The sequence below is a fragment of the Mus pahari genome, chromosome 14 (genome assembly GCF_900095145.1).
Source record: "Mus pahari chromosome 14, PAHARI_EIJ_v1.1, whole genome shotgun sequence".
NCBI classification, from domain to species: Eukaryota; Metazoa; Chordata; class Mammalia; order Rodentia; family Muridae; genus Mus; species Mus pahari.
This window is the reverse complement of record NC_034603.1, coordinates 62,669,935-62,690,015: the sequence shown is the minus strand read 5'-3', so window position 1 is coordinate 62,690,015 and position 20,081 is coordinate 62,669,935.

Here is a 20,081-nt window from a genome sequence, read left to right as displayed (position 1 = left end):
CAGGGAGCCCCACTCAGCCTGACGCCACCTCCTTCAGCAGGCCCACGGGGCCACTTGTATGTGGCTGGGATGTCTCCCAGCCGCTCTGCTTCCTTCCTGTGCCTCACCCCACCTTTGCACTGTTTCATGGAACAGCCTCTCTCCTTGGCTGATGGAGCCAGTGACATCAGGAGCCTAGACCTTCCCATTGCCACCCCAACATTTGATCCCAAGGCTTAACACTGACGCAATGCCAGCCTTCCCTTTGGCTGAATTCCCTCCTGGGACAGGTGCACAATGGCTCCGTATGTGGGACCTGGAGGTTACAGCTTGCCAGGGACGACAACCCCCATGGGAAGAGGGCTGTAGGGTGCTTCCTTCCTGCACTTCCTGTCTGTCACTGCTGATCGACCACTCCCACCCCACCTCTTCTTTCCCGGTACTCTTCCCATCCCCTGTCTCCATCTGTGCTGAGAACACACTGCCTGCCCTGGGAAGTGCCAGTCCTTAAAAAAGAGTGAGGCTTCTTACAAGTGGAAAATGAGATTTGCCAGAAAATGACTTCTGAACCCCCAAATGTCAGCTACGGACCCACGGTGATTTTTTTCACTTTTTTCCGTGGCCTTCTAACACAGAACCACACTTGTCCCTTCTGCTTGTAGCCTGTGTGCCTATCACACTTTTCTACAAACCCCAAACTCATTCTCTGTCTGTTCAGCTCCTCCCTCTCTGCCTGGCCATCCATGCATCCACCCTGTCATCTGCAGCAACATCGTTGAATAGCTATGTGATCCTCTGGCTATTAACCCCTCTAAACCCTAGGACCCTCCTGAGTAACACAAGGCTGATAATGACATTCTGCAAAGGCTGAGGACGAAGATAGTGCACATGGGACGTTCAGCGCAGTGTGGAGTGTCTATATTTAACGTCCATTAACTATTGTTAATGTTACTTTTTTTTTTTTTCTTAAGATAAGAGTTTCTCTGTGTAGCCATGGCTGTCCAGGAACTTGTTTTGTAGACCCGGCTGGCCTCCTCTCCTAAGTGCTAGGCTAGCGTCACCATGCCTGTCTGGCTCACTATTGTTATGGGGACTGGATGGGAAGATGAAGAAGACACTGTGTCTAACCTCAACACCAGAAATCTGTGGTGCGTTGCAATGGGAATTGTTTCAGAATACTAGTACATGCTAAAATGCAGGTTCCCTGCTTCAGTTTGTCTTTTATTCAACTCTCTCGTGGGCACGGACACAGAGGACGCCTGGGCCTCAGCACTGGTCTCGAGGTTCTCCACCTCGCCGGTGAAGGAACCACAGTCAGGATGTGGTGGGCGCACTGTGTGGACACAGCGGGGAGGCACTGGGCAGATGAGAGGGTGGAGGGAAGAAGAGAGAGAAAACCCCAAAGGTCCGGAAGGCCAAGAGGGAGGCGGGGCACCAGCTGGAAACCGCGGCTATTTGCAGCGTCGCCTCGGTTTGTGGTCAGGCTGAGGCTGGAAGGCCGGGCGACCGGGATCGCAGCCCCGCCCGGTGCCCTCGGCCACCCGGGCGAGGCCCTGGCCGGTGAGTCCCCTTCGCTGCAATGTTGAGGCCAGTGGGCTGGGACGTCGAAGCCAGATGGATGACAAGGCCACCGGAGGACAGACCGCTCTGTCCTCGTAGGGTAAGGGAAACGCGGGGTGGGTGGGACCCTGGCAGGTTCCGGTTGGGGTCGGACCCGGGGGTAGGCGGGGCCCCGGCAGGATGGGACTCGGGTACTAGCGAGGTCGGGCACGATCGGGCAAGCAGCGCCCTCCAGCGGTCGAGCTAAGCAGTGCCCCCGACTGGCCGAGCGGAGACAGCGCCCCCTATCGGCTGAGGCCGGCAGCAGCCCACACCGACTCAGGAGGGCAGGTTGAGCTCAGGAACAACCGCACGTGGGCGGCCCCGGGTCCCGGGCGGCGCTCTGGCCGCGGGGCGGGTCGCGGCAGCGGTGAGGCTCCCTGGGCGCCGGGTGGGCGCGAAGGATTGCTAAAGGCTGCGGTTTGGCCAGGATTGCGGAGCCGAGAAGAAAAAGATGCAAGCGGACAGGGGTGAAAAAAGAAAAAGCCGAGGGAGAAAAGGGAAACACTAGATGCCGCGGGCGAGCTGCGGGCAGGAAGCCGACGCCTCCGAGCACCCACTCGGTCAGAGGAGGGGGTCGTGGGCCCGTCGCAGAGGCCGGCTCCCGGAGGCCAGGCGCCACGGGTGGCAGAGTCGGGATTCGAACCTGCGTCTGCATTCGGCTCTTGTGTTCGTTCACCTCCTAGATCAAGGAAACGGAACGGGGGGGGGGGTGTGGAGGTGGCGGGGCTGGGAGAGGCTCGGGTGAGAGGTCTTGGCTGCCCCGTGGAGACACTTGCAGAAGGCCAGATGTTAGAGACCGATCTGGGGACGCCGCTGGACCCTGCTTCCGTCCTTCCAGCGCCCCCACGTGGAAGCTTCTGACCGACTCACCGCCCCTCCCAGAGCGCCGCCTGCCCGGGAGTCGGGACCTGGGTTCTGAGGATGTTCTGTTCTTTGCATAGAAGAACAATAGGTTCCTTCCAGTGGCGGGGGAGTAAAGTGGCCCAGGTCACCCGGGAGCCCAGACCTGGGGCAACAAATAAAAATCCCGTGCTTGGACCCCTCCATTGCAATAGCTTGGACATACATTCATTCATTCCCTCCCCTCTTCCTCCTCCTCCTCTCCCCCCTCTTTCCTCTCATCTTACTGTTCCCCCTCGGTGGCCATGAATTTATTGAACGTCTACCTTGACATAGCAGGGCATCTACAGAAGAGCACGCGCCCTGGGCAGAAGGCTCCATCTCTATCCTCACTGGTCCTTGCAGTCAGAGTTGGGGTGGACAGATATTTACCCACATTTCCACAATTGAACCCAAATCTCTCATGTTCTTGGCATCTTTAGCCTGTTAGGCTGTTGGCCTCTACCCCTGCTTCCCCCTATATCTGGAAGGGTCCAGATTAAAGTTCCTGAAAGTGTTGCCAGATCTACTGCTAGCAAATCAAGATTCGGTGTTACTGTTACTGTTGTTTGGGTTTTGGTGTTTGTTTGTTTTGTTCTATTCACCTTTTTATTTTACATATATGGGTGTTTTGTCTCCACTGTATCTGTACTCTACACGTGCTCTCTGCCTGTGGAAGCCAGAAGAGGGCGTTGGAGCCCTGGGACTGGAGTTAGGTTGTGAGCCACAGTGTGGATTCTGGGATTCTGGAAATGGAGCCAGGTTCCTTTGGAAGAACAGTGTTCTGATCCTCAGAGCCATCTCTCCAGCCCCCAGATAAGAGTTTTGAGAATGATCACAAGAAGAGAACCCCCTTCTCCACCACCCCATCACCAGCCATCTCCCGCCATCAAAGACATAGGCTCAGGGGTCTAGGAGCCTGGGGGCTTCTCTGGGCTCCTTTCCTTTTCTCAAACTTCCTCAAACACATCTCTTTAAAGTCAGGTGCCATCAAGAAAAATATACACCAGGGTGGGTGTAATCCAAGAGAGTCAGAGAGAGAGAGAGAGAGAGAGAGAGAGAGCTTGTAGGGAGTAAGAAGATAACACGAGAATTTTTGTGCAGTGTTTGTTTAGCTCACTGTCAGCATATAATAAATGGCAGCAATTATTGCTGTTAATAATATAATTAAACGACAACATCCATCTACATTCCCTGGGAAAGCCCAGATTAAGGAAAGCCATGGGGCACTCCCTGATGTTTCGCCATCCAGTTGCTTCTTAAAATATGGCAGCTAGGTGCCTACCATCAGACTGGGTCTCCCTGTGTGGAGTGTCTTCCTTAGACAAAATTCAGCATCCTGGATCTTAAAGGGTGGGCCCAGGAAGGCTAGCGAAGACGGGATGTTAAGAGTTCTGGGTTCTAGAACTGCCCCTCGCCTCCAAGGGAACAGAGGAGCCTCTCTGAAGTGCTCACTTCTCCCAGCGCCTGCAAACAAACAGTAAACCCTTGGGTCTGACCCCATTAGTGAGGGAAGAGAAGCTCTGTTTAAAACCAGTCTTCTCTTCCTGGAGCCTGGGCTGAGTGCTGCAGTGGAGTGAACTGCTAATTGAAAATGTTGATAATGTGTTGCCCCTGGTCTGCGGAGTGGAGCCTCCCTCCAGTTCCCGCCGTCTGCAAAACAGCTTGCTGCCCTCTCGTCTGAAGTAGTGCCTGGGAGGGGGGATTCTGGATGGCTGGTCTCAAGGGGCACCTGGGCTAGCCTTGGAGGACATACTTTGTCCTGCCATCCCTGACCACGACCTGGACACCTAAACCACCCAAACCAGGGAGGGCAACTGGAGATGAGGGACTCCCATGCCCCTGGTTCCAGTCCTAGATCTGCCCAATCCTTCTAGGGTCTGCGGTGAACATGAGGCCAGTGGGGGCAGCTTGGGGCAGATGGGGACAGCTTGGGGTTGGGAGAAAACTCCATCTCTGATGTCCAAGCACTTAGGATCGAGGCAGAGGTGGCCGTGGAAATCAAGATGTTCTGAGTTCTCTGGGCTTAGCAGGACTGGAGCTGGGACCTAGGCTCTGTCACTTCATGTGGCCTGATCCCTGTTCCTGCGATTCTGACCCTGAAGATACAGACAGCCAAGGGTTATTTCACATCCCGTCTCCACGAAGCCTTCAGGGACTGCGTAATGTCAATCTTTATCTTTTAAGTTTTTTTTTTTTTTAAAAAAATATTTTTTATTTTACGTGTATGGGTGTTTTTGTCTACGTATTTATGCAGCACTGTATGTCTGGTGCACATGGTGGCCAGAACAGATATCAGATATCCTGGGACTGGAGTCACAGAGGCCGTGAATCACCAATGAGTGCTTGGAATCCAATCATCGTCCCTTGGAGGAGCAGCCTTTGAGACAGTCTCACTCTATAGCTCAGGCTGGCCCTTCCTAGAACTCACTCTGTAGACCAGGCTGGCCTCCGAAATCTGCCTGCCTCTGCCTCCCAAGTGCTGGGATTACAGGTGTGCACCACCACTGCCCAGCCAGGTTGGCCTTGAATTCTGAATCCTTCTGTTTCTGTCTTGCTAGTGCTACGAATAGGAATGCTCTGCTATGCCCAGCAGGAAAAAAAAAATGTTCACGAACAAGGATCTGGGGCTTACCTGGACCATGGCTCTTCAGCAGGGGTAGTGGAGTTTCTTCCTGAGAATGTTCATGCCTATGGGGTGGGGTCAGGATAAGTCGCTGGAACAGTCCCAGGATGACCTGGGGTGGGGCTGGGTGAGGCCGGTCCTGATCTGGGGAAATGTGGGCTGAGCTCAGTGACAGCAGAGGGTATCCTGGGTTTGAGGTCTGGAGGACAGGAAATGGGAGGCACTGGGATGATGACGGGGAAATACGTCTCAAGGAGTAAGGATGCCTGGCTGCGCTTCTGGACAGAGTGACACTTTGAGATGCTTGGACGGACCAGGAGGAGGCACTGGGCTCAAGGAGCAGGGGTGGAGTAAACTGAGGCCGGTGATGGAGCTGTGAGGGAACACCAAGAACCCCCAAAACAGCTGGGGAGATGGCTCAGTGCGAGGATCTGAGCAAGGGCCTGAGAACCCACATAAAAGCCACGTGGGGTAGCATGAGTCTGTAGTCCCACCGTCCTAAGGGGAAACAGGGGATTTACCTCTGACCTCTGTGAAGAACACATGGATGGGGAGCAGGGGACACCCAGAGAAATGTGAATGAACGGAGATGAAGAGTGTGGGATACTACAACCCAGCGAAGTGGATCGATTGGAAAACATCCAGTAATTGGGGGGGAGGGGAAAGGCTAATCATATATAGTAGGGTGTCTATAGTGTGATCCCATCTGCTTAGTAACATGAAAAACATGTCCATTCAAGATACATACAGATGCCGGGCGTGGTGGCACATGCCTTTAATCCTAGCACTCTGGAGACAGAGGCAGGCAGATTTCTGAGTTCGAGGTCAGCCTGGTCTACAAAGTGAGTTTCAGGACAGCCAGCGCTATACAGAGAAACCCTGTCTCGAAAAACAAAACAAAAAAAAAACAAACAAAAAAGGATACATAACAGATGCCAGGACAGTGTCAAACACTTTGCAGAATAGTGGATCAGTCTGGGAAGCAGTTTACATATGGGAAGGAGAGTGGGAAAGAGACAGATCTGGAACTGGGAGGGACACAGTTTGCCTCCATTTCTCTGTAAAGGGTTGGTTTTTGTTCTTTTAATTTTTACATGCATTTGTTTGTTGTTTGTTTGTTTGTTTATGTGTTTTATTCACGGGGTGGGGACACGCCCATGTGTGTGATCAGAGGACAACTGAGGGAGTTCATTCTCTCCCCCATCCCGTGAACCCCAGGGGTTGAACTCAAGTTGTTGCAGTTGGCTACAGGCAGAGTCATTCCACCAGCCCAAGTTCTGATTTTTTTTTTCTAGTATAAAGTGAAGTTTATTTGGGAGCATGAGAAGGGAGGTTGAGAAGGGTGTAAAGGCAGAGAAAGAGAGGGAACAAAGGGAGAGGGAGAGAGAAAGAAGAGACTGTCTGGGAACACATGGAAAGATGGGAGGAGGAGGACAGAGAGGGAGGGAGAGAGAGGACAGAGAGAGAGCAAGTTCCGGTGTTTTAATCTGGGGTGTGGTTCTGGTTTTGCACACTTCGGTGTGCCTTGTGCAATGAGTAAATTCTGGAAAAGAGACCGCAGTGGAAGTCTGAGAACCTCGGAGGAGAGCTTCAACTGTGGCTGGGGTCAAGTGCTGCTTGCCTGGCATGCCTGAGGCCATGGGTTCAATCCCCAGCACCGAGCAGGGGTGGGAGGAGACTTAAGGGAGTGTCAGTTACCTCACTAACCAGCTGGAGAGGTAGTTAGCCCTGAGGCAGGGGGATGACCATGCTGAATTCTGCAGGAGTCAGTGAGTCTCTAGTGCCCAGGGGCTGGTGGGCAAGGACAGTGTTGAGACATGAAGATTTGAGGAGGCTAAAGTCAAGCCCTGGTGCCTGGGCATAGAGAGTGGGTGATGCCCGCTCTTGGCAGGCAGCAAGGTAAAGGATGCGGTGCCAAGCTGGGCAGAGGGGCTGCCAGGGTAGAAGATCAGAGGAGCGGATGGGGGTGCCGGGGCACTGTCGGGGCTTGAAGCAGGAGACTGACGGGGGTGGAGTGTGGGGGATCAGCAGAGCTCGGGGGAGGCCAAGAGGAAGTGGGCATTGCCAAGCTTGTGGTGGGAAGCGGTTGGTGCCAGCTCCGGGCTGAGGGGCAGAGGGTAGGAGTGAGTACCCTGAGCCTGGTCTCCCCTGGGTCTCCCTCAGCTGTTCAGTTTTGATACTACCATATTGTATCCTGAAATCTCAAGGTCAGAAGACCTTTGTACAGAAAAGGACAACCATGCCCAGGGGTGAAGAGATTGTCCTAGGTCAGGCCACCCCGTGAGTCTGGTGACAAGACCTGGACCAGCACTGCCTCAGTGTTTGGATCTGTGCAAACCCTATAGGTGGCATAGTGGGGAGATGGGACTGTGGGGAGGGGCTCCTTTCTGGTCTAGTGCCAAAAGCCCCGCTTGTGGAGGGACAAGGCCCAAATATTTCCAAACAGCAGACATAAGGCCACAAACACAACCTGACAAATGTTCTGTCCCAACAGAGGGGTGGACCTTGTGATTCTCTGTCTTAGGGGAGGTGGCGGGGAGTCCCACAGAATCTGAAGCAAAGAGTGACATGCCTATAAACCCAACAATAGTTTATTTATGCTGGGCAGTGGTGGCACATGCCTGTAATCCCAGCACTTGGGAGTCAGAGGCAGGCGAATTTCTGAGTTCGAGGCCAGCTGGTTTACAGAGTGAGTCCCAGGACAGTCAGGACTGCACAGAGAAACCCTGTCTGGAAAAAACAAACAAACAAACAAACAAACAACAACAACAAAGAGTTTATTTGTTTGTTTGTTTTTGAGACAGGATCTCCATATGTATAGTCCTGACTGTCCTGGGACTTTCTATGTAGACCCAGTTGGCCTCAAACTCACAGAAATCCACCTGCCTCTGCCTCCAGAGTTCTGGGATTGAAGACATGTGCTATTATGTCCACTTTAAGAAATTATTTTCAGAGGGCTGGTGAGATGGCTCAGTGGGTAAGAGCACCTGACTGCTCTTCCAAAGGTCTGGAGTTCAAATCCCAGCAACCACATGGTGGCTCACAACCATCCGTAACGAGATCTGACACCCTCTTCTGGAGTGTCTGAAGACAGCTACAGTGTACTTACATATAATAAATAAATAAATCTTAAAAAAAAAAAGAAAAAAGAAATTATTTTCAGAGATGAATGTTAATCCAAGCACTCAGAAACATAAATTTGAGGCCAGGCTAGGCTATATGTAACACTACTCAACAAAACAAGACAAACGAAAAAGGAAACAGTTGCCTGGGTGCTCAGTTGATGGAGAGAGTTTTTTTCCTAAGCAAATATCAAGCCCTTGCTTTGATTCCTTGTAGCACAAAAAACAGGCCTGGAGGTGCCCATCTGCAACCCCAGCAGTCAGGAAGTGGAGGTGGGAAGTTCAAGGTCATCCTTGACTACATAGTGAATTTGAGGCTAGCCTGGGGTACATGAAATCATTTTTTTTTCAAAAGTTAAAAAAAAAACAAACTATTTAAAGAAGACTCCTTTGTATTTTTATTTTACGCGTATTGATGTGTTACCCGCAAGGCCGGCATGTGTGTCTATTTTGCATACCACGCGTGTACACTGCCCACGGAGACCAGAAGAGGGTGTCAGGACCTCTGGAATTGGAGTCATGATGGTCGCAGGCTGCCATGTGGGTGCTGGGGATTGAACTCGGGTCCTCTGGAAGAACAGCCAGTGCTCTTAACCACTGAGCCATCTCTCCAGCCCCAGAAGAGTGTCTTTTTAAATAGGAACCAAATATCCCATGGTGCCAGGGCAAGCTTTGAAAGGCAAAACACATTGAGACGATGACTGTGGTGAGTGAGGTTGACCATATTTCTCAGGCTGTCCCACGGGAGCCAGGACTTGGGTCTCTGAGGAGTAGAGATCCCTGAGGCCCCTGGACCTGCCTTGGGACTGAGCTAAGAAGGGCTTCTCTCAGGTTTTGTCCACTGTGGCCCCAGGAGCAGAAACTAGAGGTCAGTTGGGATGCGCCCCCTGGAGGACTTGGAACCCCTCTTTGCTTTACAATATAGTGGAGTAAGACCCGGGGAGAAGTCACATAACCCTCAGATTCCATTCAGGTCAGAACTATGTTTGCGGCCTGTAACTGCAGGCATTTGGTGGCATTGTAGGATGGCGCTGGCTTAAGCTAGGCGTCCCCCGGTGGGGCTGAGAACCGTCCTGTGAAGGACACTCAGAGGGGACGAGCCTCGCTGGAGGCAGATGGAGCAGTATTGACTGCCCTGCTGTCCCCTGACCAGAGGAGGAGCCAGGGATGGCTTGAACCTTGTACCCTCTCCACCCACCCTCTCTTTGACCCAGAGGTGCCTGACTGCTTTGAAAGGGCGGGGTGCGCCGTGGCTGCTGGGGGCTGCAGGACAGGACCCATTTAGCCTCAGCAGTCATCTGACCCCCATGACTCAGTCCTGGCCCTGCCCGTGGAAGGCACAGGGCCAGTCTGAGCTCATCTCCACTGCCCGGAGCAGAAGTGGTAAACAAGTTCACCTTCCACCTCCCACCCCTGTGAGGAAGTTGGGAACAGAATGAAACGAGGGCCCCCTCCTCCAAGACACTGCACCACCCAGGTGTGTGCCCTGGGTGTCCTTGGACTAGTCTGTGTGTGCTGGGCTCTTGTATTGGTGACCTTTGATGTCACATATCCATGGGGTGTCCACAGCAAACCTTTGAGGGCTGGAAGATGACCAGAGCTCCCGGAAGGACTAGGACTAGGCAACTGAAGACACATGAAGCTTAGTCTAGGACTGGTGGTCACCTTGAATACCTTGTTTTACCTGGATCAGCCCGCACTTGTATGCTCTGGGCCCTTTGTGGCCTCTAGGAGCCTTTGAGATGCCACAGGAAAATATTCATGGTCTATTGCTCCAGCTTGTCTGGCCCACAGCGACGTGGGGGGAACCGTTGTTGTCTTCCACAGCACCTGCCTCTCACTGGGGCTTCCAGCTCCTCTCGCCTTTCCTCCTCTCCTCCCTCCCCCCCCCCCTCTTTCCTGCTTTTCTGGGCTTCTACTTTTCAGACCTCTCTCCTCCCTCAATCTAGGTCATTACCGTCATTACCATTGATGGCCACCAGATGGCACCAGCGCATCATGTGTTCTGTCATTACAGCCGCACCAGCACCCGACCCTGGGAGAGCTCACCAGTTAAGCTTAGCTCCTCACCCTGCCTCAGCCTCTTTGAACCTTTGGACACCTGGTCAGGACACAGCTGAAGACAGGAGCTCCCAGCGCCTGGGCCAAGGGCTCTGCTGACTCTCTGGAGACTCCTGTCAAGGAATCAAGAACATTCATTCCACAGAGCTCCAGCTCTGAGGGGTCCTGTCGTCTTTCTCACATATCTCCTAAAGGAACATGACTCAGAGAAATGAAGGTGGGACAGTCAGCATCTGTGTTGTGGAAGGGACTCAAATCTAAGCCTTGTGGATTCCAAAGCCCTAGGGATTTCTGAGTGTAGGGTTCCCCGATCAGATCTCGCTCTCATAAGCTGACTCTGCCATCGCCCCTTCCACTGACAACGTTGGCTTTCCTTCAAATCTGCCTCGAGATGGGCTATGACCATCCAGTACTGGATGCTGCAGGATTCAGGAACCTGGGTATCAGCTGGCGCATCTGCTGTTCTCAGCCCATCTCTGGAGCTGGAGTTGGCAAATGTTCTTTAGGAGTCCCTGATGGTGTGATGGGCAAGCTGGGCAAAGGTGTCTAGGCAGGCTTCCTGGAGGAAGCAGGCACCAGGACAGGACAAGAAGAAGGGGTCCAGGTGAGGGCAGTGTGCTAGGCAGCACTCTGTGAGGATCCCTGTGTCCTTCAGGTGTGTATGGGAAGTGGAGGAGGCCTGGCTGCCACAGCCCTGGGTCAGGCTCAGCTCCCTGCTCACCCTGCCCCCAACCCCTCACTCTCTGTCCCACTGGGAGGCCCTGCGGACTGGGGAACAGAAAGCAAGGCTGGAGTCCTAGCCTGGGCCTGAACTATATCCTGAACAGGCTGTGGCAGTGCCCAGGAGGAGCCAGAGAGTAGCCACCATCCCCCATCCAGGGTCCCTCTGTAATTACGGCTATTTTTAGGCCCCTCTTCCTTCCTATTTCAGGTTCTCTGGACTAGGCATGAGAGTGGGCTGTCCTGAGGCAGCGGCCTGGAGCCGCTAAAGTAAGCCGAGGCGTGGGAGATCCAGCCACAGTGCTGACCACAGGTGGGCGGAGTCCTGGTCCAGAGAGCTCAAGACGTGGCCAGAGCAGGGCTGGGGGAGGAGGCATGTCTTGGCCCATGGACTCCTCACCGATCTGTGCCATATTGGCCCATAGCTCTACTTTCAACCCTGCTGGTCCAAACGATTAGCCCTGGCCTCAGTTTTCCAGTCTAATAAGATTGGGTACCCATTATCTTTGGGACTGTGGCCTTGAGTTGGCACAGAGTGATCACAGTAACAATCACTAATTCATGTGTGTGTGTGTGTGTGTGTGTGTGTGTGTGTGTGTGCATGCTTGTGCTGGTGTGCATATTGATGTGTACCCATGCAGAAGCCATCGGTCAACATCTTCCTCTCTACCTTCCAAAAACAAAACTAAACAAAATAAGAAATCAACAAACAAATAAACCAGAGTTTCGATGTGTAACCCCAGCTTGCCTGGAATTTATTATGTAGACAGACCAGCCTCAAACGCACAGAAATCCACCTACCTCTGTCTCTTGAGATTAGCATCAAAGATGAGCATGCCTGCTCCATGTAACCCTTTAAAAATATTTTTAAGTTGACTTTTACTGTGAATTTTGGGGTGTGTGTGTGTGTGTGTGTGTGTGTGTGATGTAGGTGTCTGAGTGCAGGTGTGTGTATGCGTGTATGTGTGTGTGTGTGTGATGTAGGTGTCTGAGTGCAGGTGCATGTGTGTGTGTGTGTGTGTGTGTGTATGATGTAGGTGTCTGAGTGCAGGTGTGTGCATGTGTGTGATGTAGGTGTCTGAGTGCAGGTGCATGCATGCGTGTGTGTGTGTGTGTGTGTGTGTGTGTGTGCAGGTGTCTGAGTGCAGGTGTGTGCACGTGTGTGTGAACATCACGGGACAGCTTCTGAGATCAGTTTTCCCTTCTCAGTTTTACCCTCTCACAATGGGCTCATGGGGTTGATTGCAGGCCTCCGGTTTGCAAGGCTGTCACTTTTAATTTGCTGAGCTATATCCCCGACCTCACCTTACTTTTCAGACAGAGTCTCTCACTGAATCTGGAATTCAGTGAGATTCAGACTGTCCCCCGAGATCCTACTGTCTCAGCCTGGGAACACAAGAGCATGCTGCCATACCCAGACTTTTGGGTGGGTGTTGGAGATCCAAACTCAGGTTCTCATGTTTATACAGCCAGCTTCTCCTCTCTGAGCCATCTCCCCAGTTCCTATGACCAGAGTTTATTGGGCACTTACTGTGTGCCAGATGCTGTCCCAGCCCTTATCCTATATTAATTCACTGTTGACAACATTCTGAGGTCAGGATTATTTTATTCCTATTTTACAGTTAGAAAAACTGAGGCTCTCAAGTGTTTCATTGCCACGGGCTGGGCTTGGTCTCACATGATTTACTCTCTCATCCCTGTCTTTGATGGTGTTGGAGGAAGAAAGGTATCCGGACATTAGTTTCTTCCTGGTCTACTTCCAGACTCAGTTCCTTGAGTCTGGGGCTATTAGGCGTGGCATGGTCTGCCTGTCTGTCCAGTGATGGCCCAAGGCCTGTCCTGCAGGAGGAAGGGTAAGTCTTGCCCAGCTGGTTCCAGTTAGGCTCCAGAAAGCAGGCAAGGGGTATATTTAGCCCTGGTTTCTCAAGGAGCCAGAGATCTTTCATCCTTGGAGACGCCGGCCACAGTGGGACTGGCCTTGCTACAGCTGGGCCCCTGGGCTGCAGGGCGGGCAGGCTTCAGGGCAGGGAGGGAAGGGTCCAGTGTGAACTGGCCTCTCCCTGACACTAGGAGGTGGTGACAAATGCCCATGTCAACTGGGGCAACTGAGCTTGACTCTGATGGTCCCAATCTGTCCCTAGAGGTTGGGGGCTACTGAAGACACTGGAAGCAGTATTAGCACCCGCTGCCTGTTCCTCCAGCTCAGGTGCAGTCTGGCTTAGCTTTTCCCCATGGAGGGCTTATTCTCTGTATTTAGTCCTGACCAAAGAATCAAGGGCCCATCTTTCATCAGGAGAGGTAGGCAGTCAATAGAGCTTGGGACACAGGGAGAGGTAGCCTTTTTCTTCCTTTATTTACTTATTTTTAAAGATTTTATTTGTGTGTGTGTGTGTGTGTGTGTGTGTGTGTGTGTGTGTGTATTTTATGTGTGCACTCCCTGAGGAGACCAGAAGAGGGCATCAGAGCCTACGGAGCTGGAGTTACTGAAATTTGGGAACTGCTGAACCTGGGTGCTGGAAAGCTCAGATCTTCTGGAAGAGCAGGAAGTGCTCTTAACTGAGCTATCTTTCCAGGCCCTATTTATTAACTTTGAGAGTCTCATGTAGCCCAGGATGGCCTCCTGCCCCACTTCCTGCTTGCTAGGATCCTAGGCATGTGGCAAAGCACCCCGTTTATGCAGTGCTGGGATTCACACCCAAGGCTCAGTCCATATTAAGCAAGCACTGTACTGACTGAGTTACACTCTGTCCCCTTTCCATTCTTTCCTAAGAGACTCCCTGATGCGTTTGATGTTCATATTTGCAACTGGTGGGAGGGTTGGGGGCAGGTAGATACAGACAACAGGAAGAGAGGCCATAGTGTGCAGCCGATGCTCCGTGGGAAGTGCTGAGGTTTCCTGGGCGCCCTCTCTGTGCCCCTGGGCATCATGGTGACGTGTTGCTATGGAGGACTGTGTTGCTGGGTGTGTGGTGACCCCCAGGTGACTGTGGCATTGCTCAATGTGGATAGTTAGGATGGTGGTGACTCTGGGGGGCTCCTAGGGAGTGTGCTGGTAGAGGCCAGATGAGCTGCTTTAAACAGCACCACTGTGTGTGTTTGCCTCTGTGTGAGTCTGTAAACACATGGGTTGTCGGTTGGTTTAGACGTGTGTGTGTGTGTGTGTGTGTGTGTGTGTGTGTGTGTGTGTTGACTCTAAACATGACTGGATATGGGACAGCAGTGTCCTACTAGCCACCCACGCCTTCCCACTGCACACAAGGCCTGATCCCAGCTGAAGTTCATGCCCCATTGCCCTTCCGGGGGACCCCCACCCAAAAGCCACAGGCCCACGGGTCTGTGATAGGGAACCTTACTAGCTGGAAGCCTCTGTCTCTCTTCTAATCCCTTCACCCCCACTCCCTCCAAACCCATCCTCCACAAGGCAGGCTTCTACCTGCCCTGGGGCGGAGGCTGGGAGAGAAAGAGGAGCCGGCAGCCTGCCCGCCTGCCTGCCCGCCGCCCTCTGTCGTCTCCTGTAGCAGACAAAGAGCTCACCCTGGTCTCTGTGGGCGTCTGGGAGACGCTGGGGGGATTAGCTCTCCGCACCGCCCTCTCCCCATCTCATGCCAGCCCACCCAGCTGGCACCAACACCTCAAGCCCAGGGGTGGTGCCCTTGCCACAGCCTCTGCATTAGTGTGGATTTATGTGTGTGTGTTTGTATGAGAGTGTGTATGAGTGTGTGTATATTTGTGTGTGTGTTTGTGTGAGTGTGTGTGTATGAGTGTGTGTATTTGTGTGTTTGTGTATATATGTGTGTGTTTTTATGAGTGTGTGTGTGTGTGTGTGTTTCACAGGCTGTTGTGGGTTTCACCTTTTCTGCCTGGCCTGGTTAGGTCTCCTCTGCTTCCCCAGCCTCTGTGCTTGGCAGTTTAGAGGTGCCTCAGTTGGTACTCACTGCCCACCTTAAGCATGTGCTTTTTCTCTTGAGACAGGGAGGGTCTCGTGTAGTCTAGACTGGCCTCAAACTTGTCTTGTAGCCAAGAATGAGTTTGAACTTCTGATCTTCGTCCTTTTGGCTCCCCAGTGTGGGGACTGCAAATGCCCGCGTCCACACTCAGTTTACGTGATTGTGGGATCGAACCCAGCCAGGCTTGTGCGTGCTAAGTATTCCACAAATTCCCCAGCCACTTTAGTTGGTATCCATGGTTTCAAACCTCCAATTAACCCATTTGTGTTCCTTTCCTCCTGTTAAGGGCAGCACAGCCGTCTCCCCCATTTCTTGTCTTTGCAGGGGAGAGCAGGACTGACTGTGAGCAGAGTCGGGGAGCTCTCCCGAGGGGTGCAGCTCTCCCAAGGGGCGCAGCTCTCCTGAGGGGCTCAGCTCTCCCGAGGGGCGCAGCTCTCCCGAGGGGCGCAGCTCTCCCGAGGGGTGCAGCTCTCCCGAGGGGCGCAGCTCCAGAAAGTACTTTGGGTTGCATTAGAGGTTGGTGTCTGGTGGCACTGGGAACTGCATTTGGAGGTAGGGTTGGGGTGGCACCGGGTGTCCTTTGGGGCTGGCATTAGGTGTGACATTGGGTCTGAGCTGTTCCTTGTGCTTCTGGAGGGCACCCTTGTGGTTTGTCCTCCGTCTGGAAATGTGAAGTAATGGTTGGGGTAACAGCTTTCATGACTTTTAGACCTATATCTTAGCACTTTCTTCATATTATGCAAAACTAGAGATGGTCCACCAAGCCCTTCCGTGCATTCTGTTGAGGGTTTCTGCAGCTGGGGCCTCCATTGCACAAGTATTTCAAGCAAGGCTCTGAGCTTTAGAAGACTTACCCAAAGTCACTGACCTGAGAGACTTCGGCAGCACCTGCCCCGTGACGCAGGACCTCACTTCAGATGCCTCGGCATCCCTGTCACCTGGCCTTTACCTCCCGAGGCCCTGTTCCCTTCAATCCTGTATTCTTGGGAAACTGGAATGGGGACAAGCCAGGGGGAGCTGGAGAGATGCCTGCCCCACCCAGAGTCACACCTCATCTTTAAATAACCGAGGCCCATTCCAGAGACAGTTCTCATTGCCCATCCCATACTTTAGCAGTAACCATGGAAACCCTCCCTCCCGCTCAGTGGACTGAGATTTTCTTTTTTCTTAAGACCCACCCCACAGGGCTCAGTGGTTAGGAGCACATGATGCCATTCCAGAGGACCCAGATTTGATTCTTAGCACCCACATGATGCTCAACTATCTGTAACTTTGGTTTCAGGGCATCCAATGCCTTCTGGCCTCTGAGGGCACCAGGCATGCACATGGTATATAGATAAGCATACATCCAGTCAAAACACACATTAAAAATAAACAAAAACTGTTTTAAAGTTAAAAAAAACAAAAACAAAAAAACCCAAAAACCTAAGTCCTTCATATTCTCCTCTTGTTTTAAGTGCTAGGGTAGGATTTGGCTTCTGTCCCAGGTATAGTCTTTCTCTTTCTGTTTGGTCTTCCATGGAAATGTGGAGGCAAGGGCCATCTTTTCCCAGGCAGTATGCTGCCCATAAGGAGGCTGGGATACCATAGTGAGGTGGGGATGCCAAAGAAGTTGGGGATGCAGCCCAGTGTTTGGGCCGAAAGAGGAGATCAACAAAGGCAAATGAACATAGAGGGGTGAGTGGGCGGTGACCATTTTGAAGTAGGGAGGGTGGGGAGGAGGCTCACTGGGGTAGCCATGTTGGTAAGTAGGTCAGTGGATGGGTATGTAAGGTGGAGTGGGGGGGGGGAAACGGGGTGTCTGAGGTCTGGGAATTAAGTCATGGGAATGGGGGTGAATGAATGGATGGATGGAACATTTGGTGGATGGACAGAAAAAGGGGAAACACAGATGGAGGAGAGAGAAGCAGACAGGCCTCCGGACAGGTGTGGAGCAAGGCCTTTAGAAGACAGGCTACACACAGCACATTGTGTATGAGGTTCTCAGTTCTCACCACCTTGGTTCTTGTCTGGTTGGTTTGGGTTTTTTGAGCCAGTGTCTCAAGTAGCCTGGGGTGATCTCTTAACTTCCAACAACCTATGTAGCTGAGGATAGCTTTGAACCCCTGAACCTCCTGTTTCCACCCTGGGATTTCAGGCATGTGCTCCAGTACCTCATTTATGACTTTGATTTTCTGTTTTTGTGTGTGTGTNTGTGTTTTGTTTTGTTTTGTGTGTGTTTTGTTTTGTTTTGTTTTGTTTGAGACAGGGTTTTTTTCTGTGTAGCCCTGGCTATCCTGGAACTCACTCTGTAGACCAGGCTGGCCTCGAAATCAGAAATCTGCCTGCCTCTGCCTCCCAAGTGCTGGGATTAAACTCATGTGCCACCACTGCCCGGTGGCCTTGTTTTTTTCTTAGCTCCCAATCATCTAGCCTGATGAAAACAGACTATGGTATGGAAAGATCTAGAAGACAGAGGCTGGTTTCATCCCAACTGAGGTCACATTCAGGGGTGACTTTAGACCCTCCCTTGTGAGATGGGAAGGTCTGAACCCTGGTGTGTGAAGTTGTACCGGTGGGAGTGGCTTGCTCAGGGTCCTGCTCTGACTGTCTTGACCCACCTTCCTTCCCTGGGACAGCGGCAGCACATGACCTCAGTGGGTGAAAGTGCAGACAGCACCTGTGCAGCTCCAGAGCAGGGAAAAGGAATTGTCCCCATGAGCATGGTGGCCCAGAGGAAGAGAGGGTGCCCCAGGACCTGCTGAGTGGCATGGTGGTTGGGACGGTACTGAGATGTGGATGGTGACAAAGTGACCTGAGAGCAGAGGATGGACACACCAGGGACACCAGTGGAAGCTGAGGCAAGGCTTGAGGAGGCTGGAGATGGGTATGGCGCCTAGTTTGGAAGGCTTGCACTGTGCCATGTAAATACTTCTCTGCCCTGCTTGGGATTCATTCTGGGTCTATCCCTGCACAGGGATGGGTCTCTCTGCTCTCTAATGGAAATAGCTTCCTTGCCAATCTGATGCTCCCCTCTCTATATTAGTGCCATCATGAGCTGAGATCCTGCTGGAAGCTGGGCACTTTGTACACATGGCCACATTTGTGATCCCATTCTCACAATGTCCTTTGGAGGTAGAGATAGTGGGTGCCTACCCACCTCATAGATGAGGAAGCAGAGGAGGCTGCGGAATGTGGGCGGCGGCGGGCACAGCTCAGTTGGTTGCTCAGCATGCCGGAGACCCTCACTTTGCTCACAGGCTGAGTGTAGTGTGTGATTGTGCACATCTGTAACCCCAGTGAATGGGAGATAGATTGGACGTTCAAGACTGTTCTCCGTACATAGTGCATTTGAGCTGACCTGGACTGTATAAGATCCCATCTCAAAAGAAGAGGATGAGAAAGAATGGGGAGAAAGAAGAGGAAGGAGAAAAGGAAGGGAAAGATGATGAGGAAGAGGGGGAAAGGGAGATTGAAGAGGAGGAGGAAGAGGGGGAGGAGGAGGAAGAGAAAGATGAGGAGGAAAGAGGAGGAAGTGGAGATAGAAAAGGAGGAGGAAAAGGAAGAGGAAGAGGAGGGGGAAGAGGAGGAGAAAGAGATAGAGAAAGAGAAGGCAGCAGCTGATGGGTACTCAGTGGTCATCATATAGGACAGGAGGTTGGGCACAGTTCTGCTTCCTGCCACCTGCCATCCCTTCTCCTGCTGGGGTCTGAAAGAACACATCAGAGAGATGTGCCCGAGACCTCTAGAGGATGTGGCCTGGGACTGAGGACACGGGCCTAGTGGGGGTCCTCCTAGAGTGGCACATTGAGCAGAGGTCACATGATCTGAGGGTGGGACTCCTAGGAGCCCCTGTGGCCAGGAGGAATGTAGGACCCTGGAGTGGGGTGCAGAAGAGGGGGTATGATGACGGCATCCTCGGAAAACCTGTCTGCTGCATTCCTGCTCTGAGGCCAACTTGCTGACGTATGACCGGAGCCAGCCCTGAGCCATCTTGGGCCATCCCTTTGCCTCCCATCATGGTGGGCATTCTCTCTTTGTTGGAAATCTCGAAAGCTTGATGGTTTGGGATTTGAGGGAAAGAGAGTCATGGTGACAGGTTCCAGGGTACCAAAACTTGAGTGACTTGGAGCCTACTCGAGGATCCCAAATATCGGGCTGAGAGAGGCAGGCGACACACTTCCTGGGAGTTGGGGAGATGGTGGCTTCTCAGGCTAGGGCTGGTCTGATGTACAGCTTGCCCAGCTCCTGGAAGCCTGTGGCCTTGTCTGTGATCGGGCTGCTTTGACTGTGTAAGCATCAGAGTGGTAGAGTGCTGGCCCGGCTAGCAGGCAGACAGTGTGGTCCCTCCTTCATCTCCTGGGCCTCTGGCCTGCCTCCTGGCCCTTTGATGCTTCTCTTGCCACAGACTTCAAACAGGCTGCTGGCCCTGCTGCCCTACCCGCCTGGCCTGCCTGCTGTAATTAGAACTCCCCTGAGCTCAGCAGCAACTTCTCACTGTTCTGGGCTTCTGCTCTCTCCACCTCTGGCTCCCCTTTGCTTCCAGCTCTGTTTCTGGTCCTCTGTCTAGAACAGGGTCCAGTTCTAGATGGGTACCCCAACTTCCCTAAGTCCAGGTTTCCCCAGGACACTGAGGGTAGGGTGGGTGCTGGATACCATGTCTTCTTCCAGTTGTTCACAGGGGAATCTCAGTTTGTCCAACACAAGCGTGGTATGATCAGCCATGTCCTTGTTACAGATGGAGGCACTGAGGTAGAAGCAGGCTCATGTTCATTTCCATGGCCCCTCCTATATAGGGAGGGCAGGCTAGTTGGTGTGGGGACTCAGGCCCCCCCCAGAAGTCAAGACTGCAGATAAGACACATATCCTCGACTGGGCCTCAGTCACTGGCTTTCAACCCCATGTAGTTTTTGCAGATCCTAAGTGGCAAGATGGGTGTCAGTGAGTGGATTGGAGCTGAAGAGATGAGGAGTGACAATAGGGACATCCAAGAGAAGACCTGTCTGGAGGTGGACAAGGATGCTTGGGAACAGGAAAGTTGCCTGTACCGGCCAGATCTGGGCAAGCAGGGCCTGACCCACCAACTATAGCAACGTGAGTGTGCTTGTATTTATGTCTGTGTGTATTGTGAGGGATGTGGGCTCTCTGGCCATAAACAGAGTGACT